Source organism: Fistularia commersonii, unplaced genomic scaffold, assembly GCF_037954325.1.
Source record: "Fistularia commersonii isolate RoL2024-O1a breed Wild unplaced genomic scaffold, RoL_Fcom_v1.0 HiC_scaffold_154, whole genome shotgun sequence".
Taxonomy (NCBI): domain Eukaryota; kingdom Metazoa; phylum Chordata; class Actinopteri; order Syngnathiformes; family Fistulariidae; genus Fistularia; species Fistularia commersonii.
In genome coordinates this window covers 12,501-19,467 of record NW_028234111.1, presented here as the reverse complement: position 1 = coordinate 19,467, position 6,967 = coordinate 12,501, and positions in this window count along the sequence as shown.

Here is a 6,967-nt window from a genome sequence, read left to right as displayed (position 1 = left end):
TACTCCAAACTACTTATTCAACAAAGTCGGCGGCCTGAGTCTTCTGCTTATCTCTGACTTGGATATCAACAAGATTCCTGTCAAATGTTCAGAGTTCCATAAACAAATATTATTATACTGGAAAATGATATACGTACACAATTTCTCACCACACAGTATAATAGTTTGGAACAATCGATATGTACTGCATGGCAACAAACCTCTGTTTTACAAGGAATGCTTTGAGAAAGGTATATGGTCGATAATTGACTTGATGGATGACACTGGCAGTCCTCTGGACAATGAGCAGTTCTGTACTACACACAGATTCAAGCCTCCCATATTAGAGTTGCTAAAGTTACGAAACGCACTGCCTCGACAATTTGTATTCCTGACCAAAAATATAATGACGCACCGAACCGTACAACCACAGTTACCCCGACTATCACTCCAGGGAATCTCAATTGTGGACAGAAAGCGCGGCAACTCCTTTATTAGGAAATGTTTCACAGGAAACTTATTCCCTGGACGTCAAAAAAAAAAAAAAGGATATTTTAAATAAATTTGATGAGGAATCGATTGCCACGCTGCGAACTATGTATCTGACTCTACCCATACCCCCAAGGCAAAAGAGACCCACTTCAAAATTATGACTGACATCTACCCATCTAAGGAATTATCGAGGGTACGCTTTAATTTTGAAGATAATATTTGTACATTTTGTGAAGACAACATTGAAACCACTGACCATATATTTTTTCTCCTTCTCATTCCATCGTCACCAGTTTCCTTCTCAAAAGATGATATAACATTCTGTTTACTTATAAGCAACATAACAGATGAACTCTGTGTCAATGTTCTTTTATGCCTGGCCAAGTTCTTCATTCACAAGAACAGAATGCAAAAATGCTCCCCAAATTTTAATGTCTTCATAAACGATTTTGAAATATAAAAAAAAAAAAAAAAAAATCCTTAAAACTTATGGAAAAATCCAAAAACTAAAAAATATAGTTACCCATGTCCGAGGTTCCTTTTTTTTTTGGTAAAAAAAAAAAAACAAAAAAAAAAAAACAACTTGATTACATGTTACATTCCCCTTGCAATTTTTTTTTTTTTTTTTCGTTTTAATTTCTTATTTGTCTATCTATTGATTTAATTACTTCCTTTTAATTTCTTTTTTTGTCTCGCACTGTAAATTTCTCACAAACCTGTAACACTATTAACTTCTCATTACATACAGAACAAATGTCCTGATGTCCGTTGCTTCCTCATCCCTGGTTGTTTCATTGACATTCAGTTCTACCTTGCTATGTTTATTTGTACATTTGTATATTTGGGTGTACTATTTATGTTCAATTAAAAACAGTTTGATGTCTGAGATTCCTTGTGAACCGCCAACTTAATTACATGTTATATTCCCCTCACAATTTTTTTTTTTCGTTTTTAATTTTATTTTTCTATCTATTTATTTAATTATATCCTTTTAATTTTCTTTTTTTGTCTAGCATTAAAAATTTCTCGCAAACCGTTAACACTATTAACTTCTGATTACTTACACCACGAATGCGCTTATGCCCCCCCACCCATCCCGCTTTTTCCGTACGGAGGCAGACACTGAGATCGAAAGCAAATGGGTGTCATTGAAATGCAGTAACAGGGTGATAACAGCCGTGTTCGAAGTGTGTAGGGGCTTATAGTAGAGCAGAAGCACGTCACGCAATTCACCTGAGTTCGGAGGATCGGGAGTACCAGGGCCCATAGCGGAGAAGCGGAAGAGCGGAGTTATGTGTCTCTTCTCAAAGGCGGGGAAGCTGGGGGGCAGCAGGACCCCTTAGACCGGCTAATGTGAGCCTACTCCGGACAGATATCACCCGGAGTTATGACTGGAGCTCCCGGACCTCTGGGCACACACATATATGAATGAGTGGATGAGCTAATGTTGGTTTGGTTGTGGATACGTTTCGGCCAATGCTATCAGCACAGCTATGATTATCCCCAGAACGTTGAGAACGAGCTCCCGGAACTCCAGACATGCGTATATAAAAGAGTGGAATTAAGGTGTGTGTGTGTGTGTGTGTGTGTGTGTGTGTGTGTGTATACGTGTGGGACAGAAGTAATGTTGGGGACAGAAATTGTTATTAGCCTGCTGGCAGATGACACAACCTTAGTTTTGAAAAATGAACATCAAGTCCCAATAAGTGCTGAAAAAAACCAAAACATTCTCCAAGGCTTCAGGATTGTCATTAAACTTAAAGAAATGCAAACTTCTTGCGCTGCATGACTCGCCACTAAAGGAAATCAGCGATGTTTCTATGAAATCAGAAATAAAATACTTGAGCATTTTCCTATCCAAGGACCAAACGTTAAATCAATCCAGGAACATTGAATCTAAACTGAATCAAAGTAAAGCTTAATTCTAATATATGGCTCCAGAGAGATTTATCAATATTAGGCCGGATATATTTGACTAAAATGGATGTGTTTATCCAGATGTATATACCCAGCGTATTCCAATGCTGCTCCAAATCAACTCGTAAAATCTGTTAACCAAATCAATTTCAACTTTATCTGGAGGAACAGACCACACCATCTAAGAAAAATCACATATGGTGAAAGAAACAAGTGAAGGAGGGCTGAAAGTGATAGAGTCGGACTGCTTGAATGGGACATTGAAGGTGAACTGGTTGAAATCCTGGATCAAACCTCATCGTTCTTTCTGGTATTGTACTCCAAACTACTTATTCAACAAAGTCGGCGGCCTGAGTCTTCTGCTTATCTCTGACTTGGATATCAACAAGATTCCTGTCAAATGTTCAGAGTTCCATAAACAAATATTATTATACTGGAAAATGATATACGTACACAATTTCTCACCACACAGTATAATAGTTTGGAACAATCGATATGTACTGCATGGCAACAAACCTCTGTTTTACAAGGAATGCTTTGAGAAAGGTATATGGTCGATAATTGACTTGATGGATGACACTGGCAGTCCTCTGGACAATGAGCAGTTCTGTACTACACACAGATTCAAGCCTCCCATATTAGAGTTGCTAAAGTTACGAAACGCACTGCCTCGACAATTTGTATTCCTGACCAAAAATATAATGACGCACCGAACCGTACAACCACAGTTACCCCGACTATCACTCCAGGGAATCTCAATTGTGGACAGAAAGCGCGGCAACTCCTTTATTAGGAAATGTTTCACAGGAAACTTATTCCCTGGACGTCAAAAAAAAAAAAAAGGATATTTTAAATAAATTTGATGAGGAATCGATTGCCACGCTGCGAACTATGTATCTGACTCTACCCATACCCCCAAGGCAAAAGAGACCCACTTCAAAATTATGACTGACATCTACCCATCTAAGGAATTATCGAGGGTACGCTTTAATTTTGAAGATAATATTTGTACATTTTGTGAAGACAACATTGAAACCACTGACCATATATTTTTTCTCCTTCTCATTCCATCGTCACCAGTTTCCTTCTCAAAAGATGATATAACATTCTGTTTACTTATAAGCAACATAACAGATGAACTCTGTGTCAATGTTCTTTTATGCCTGGCCAAGTTCTTCATTCACAAGAACAGAATGCAAAAATGCTCCCCAAATTTTAATGTCTTCATAAACGATTTTGAAATATAAAAAAAAAAAAAAAAAAATCCTTAAAACTTATGGAAAAATCCGAAAACAAAAAAATATAGTTACCCATGTCCGAGGTTCCTTTTTTTTTTGGTAAAAAAAAAAAAAAAAACAAAAAAAACAACTTGATTACATGTTACATTCCCCTTGCAATTTTTTTTTTTTTTTTTCGTTTTAATTTCTTATTTGTCTATCTATTGATTTAATTACTTCCTTTTAATTTCTTTTTTTGTCTCGCACTGTAAATTTCTCACAAACCTGTAACACTATTAACTTCTCATTACATACAGAACAAATGTCCTGATGTCCGTTGCTTCCTCATCCCTGGTTGTTTCATTGACATTCAGTTCTACCTTGCTATGTTTATTTGTACATTTGTATATTTGGGTGTACTATTTATGTTCAATTAAAAACAGTTTGATGTCTGAGATTCCTTGTGAACCGCCAACTTAATTACATGTTATATTCCCCTCACAATTTTTTTTTTTCGTTTTTAATTTTATTTTTCTATCTATTTATTTAATTATATCCTTCTAATTTTCTTTTTTTGTCTAGCATTAAAAATTTCTCGCAAACCGTTAACACTATTAACTTCTGATTACTTACAGCACGAATGCGCTTATGCCCCCCCACCCATCCCGCTTTTTCCGTACGGAGGCAGACACTGAGATCGAAAGCAAATGGGTGTCATTGAAATGCAGTAACAGGGTGATAACAGCCGTGTTCGAAGTGTGTAGGGGCTTATAGGAGAGCAGAAGCACGTCACGCAATTCACCTGAGTTCGGAGGATCGGGAGTACCAGGGCCCATAGCGGAGAAGCGGAAGAGCGGAGTTATGTGTCTCTTCTCAAAGGCGGGGAAGCTGGGGGGCAGCAGGACCCCTTAGACCGGCTAAGGTGAGCCTACTCCGGACAGAGATCACCCGGAGTTATGACTGGAGCTCCCGGACCTCTGGGCACACACATATGTGAATGACTGGATGAGCTAATGTTGGTTTGGTTGTGGATACGTTTCGGCCAATGCTATCAGCACAGCGATGATGAGTTCAGGTGTGTCTGTGTGTGTTTGTGTGTTTGTGTGTGTGTGTGTGTGTGTGTGTGTGTGTGCGTGTGTTTGTGTGTGTGTGAGAGTTTGTTTTTGTGGGTTGGGGGGGGTTCCCGCGGACACGGAGTACCAGGGCCTGGAGCGGATGAGGTGAGGAGCGGAGGAGAGCAGAAGCCCGGACCGTGATTCGCTTGTGTCCAGCGGTTCGGGAGTTCCAGGGCCCGAAACGGAGGAGCGGAGGAGCGGAGGAGCGGAGGAGCGGAGGAGCGGAGGACAGCAAAACCCCTTTCTGCAATTCGCCTGAGTCCGGCGGATCGGTAGTACCTGGTTCCGCAGCGGATGAGCGGAGGAGTGGAGGAGATGTTTCTCTTCTCAGAGGCGGCGAGGGGGGGGGGGCAGGACCCCTTACCCTTATCCCCCCCGGACGTTTGAGTGGAGCTCCCGGACCTCCGGGCACGCACATGCGAATGACTGGATCACAGGGAGTGCCAGGGCCTGGAGCGGATGAGCAGAGGAGAGGCGGAGGGCAGAAGCCCGGCCCTGTTCAAGAGTTCCAGGGTCCAAAGCGGGGGAGCGAAGAAGCGGAGGAGGGGAGGAGAGCAGAAGAGCAAAAAACTGGCCCGGAATTCACCGAAGTCCCGCGGATCGGGAGTTCCAGGGCCCGGAGCGGAAGAGCGGAGGAGCGGAGGAGAGGAGGAGCGGAGCAAAGCTAAGCCCGTCTTAACAACAAGGAAATTACAGATGAGGCTATAATTTCTAATGAAAACTTTAAATTCTATAGCCACGTATACACTTCGACATTGTCAAAAAGCGATTGTGACTCCTTTCCATTAAATATTCCTCAATATATCCCAAAAATAAACAACAAACAATATATGTTTGTTTATATATGTTTATATATAAACAACAAAAAATATACAGTTTGATGTCTGAGATTCCTTGTGAATCGCCAACTTAATTACATTTCGTATTCCCCTTGCATTTTTTTTTTTTGGTTTTAATTTCATTTGTCTATCTATTTATCTAATTATTTCCTTTTAATTTCGTTTTTTGTCTAGCACTGTAAATTTCTCACAAACCTGTAACACTATTAACTTCTCATTACATACAGAACAAATGTCCTCATGTCCGTTGCTTCCTCATGCCTGGTTGTTTCATTGACATTCAGTTCTACCTTGCTATGTTTATTTGTACATTTGTATATTTGGGTGTACTATTTATGTTCAATTAAAAACAGTTTGATGTCTGAGATTCCCTGTGAACCGCCAACTTAATTACATGTTATATTCCCCTCACAATTTTTTTTTTTTCGTTTTTAATTTTATTTTTCTATCTATTTATTTAATTATATCCTTTTAATTTTCTTTTTTTGTCTAGCATTAAAAATTTCTCGCAAACCGTTAACACTATTAACTTCTGATTACTTACAGCACGAATGCGCTTATGCCCCCCCACCCCCCACCCCCCCGCTTTTTCCGTACGGTGGCAGACACTGAGATCGAAAGCAAATGGGTGTCATTGAAATGCAGTAACAGGGTGATAACAGCCGTGTTCGAAGTGTGTAGGGGCTTATAGTAGAGCAGAAGCACGTCACGCAATTCACCTGAGTTCGGAGGATCGGGAGTACCAGGGCCCATAGCGGAGAAGCGGAAGAGCGGAGTTATGTGTCTCTTCTCAAAGGCCGGGAAGCTGGGGGGCAGCAGGACCCCTTAGAGCGGCTAATGTGAGCCTTCTCCGGACATAGATCACCCGGAGTTATGACTGGAGCTCCCGGACCTCTGGGCACACACATATGTGAATGAGTGGATGAGCTAATGTTGGTTTGGTTGTGGAAACGTTTCGGCCAATGCTATTAGCACAGCTATGATGAGTTCAGGTGTGTCTGTGTGTGTTTGTGTGTTTGTGTGTGTGTGTGTGTGTGTGTGTGTGCGTGTGTTTGTGTGTGTGTGAGAGTTTGTTTTTGTGGGTTGGGGGGGGTTCCCGCGGACACGGAGTACCAGGGCCTGGAGCGGATGAGGTGAGGAGCGGAGGAGAGCAGAAGCCCGGACCGTGATTCGCTTGTGTCCAGCGGTTCGGGAGTTCCAGGGCCCGAAACGGAGGAGCGGAGGAGCGGAGGACGGCAAAACCCCTTTCTGCAATTCGCCTGAGTCCGGCGGATCGGTAATACCTGGTTCCGCAGCGGAGGAGCGGAGGAGTGGAGGAGATGTTTCTCTTCTCAGAGGCGGCGAGGAGGGGGGGAGAGGGACAGGACCCCTTACCCTTACCCCCCCCGGACGTTTGAGTGGAGCTCCC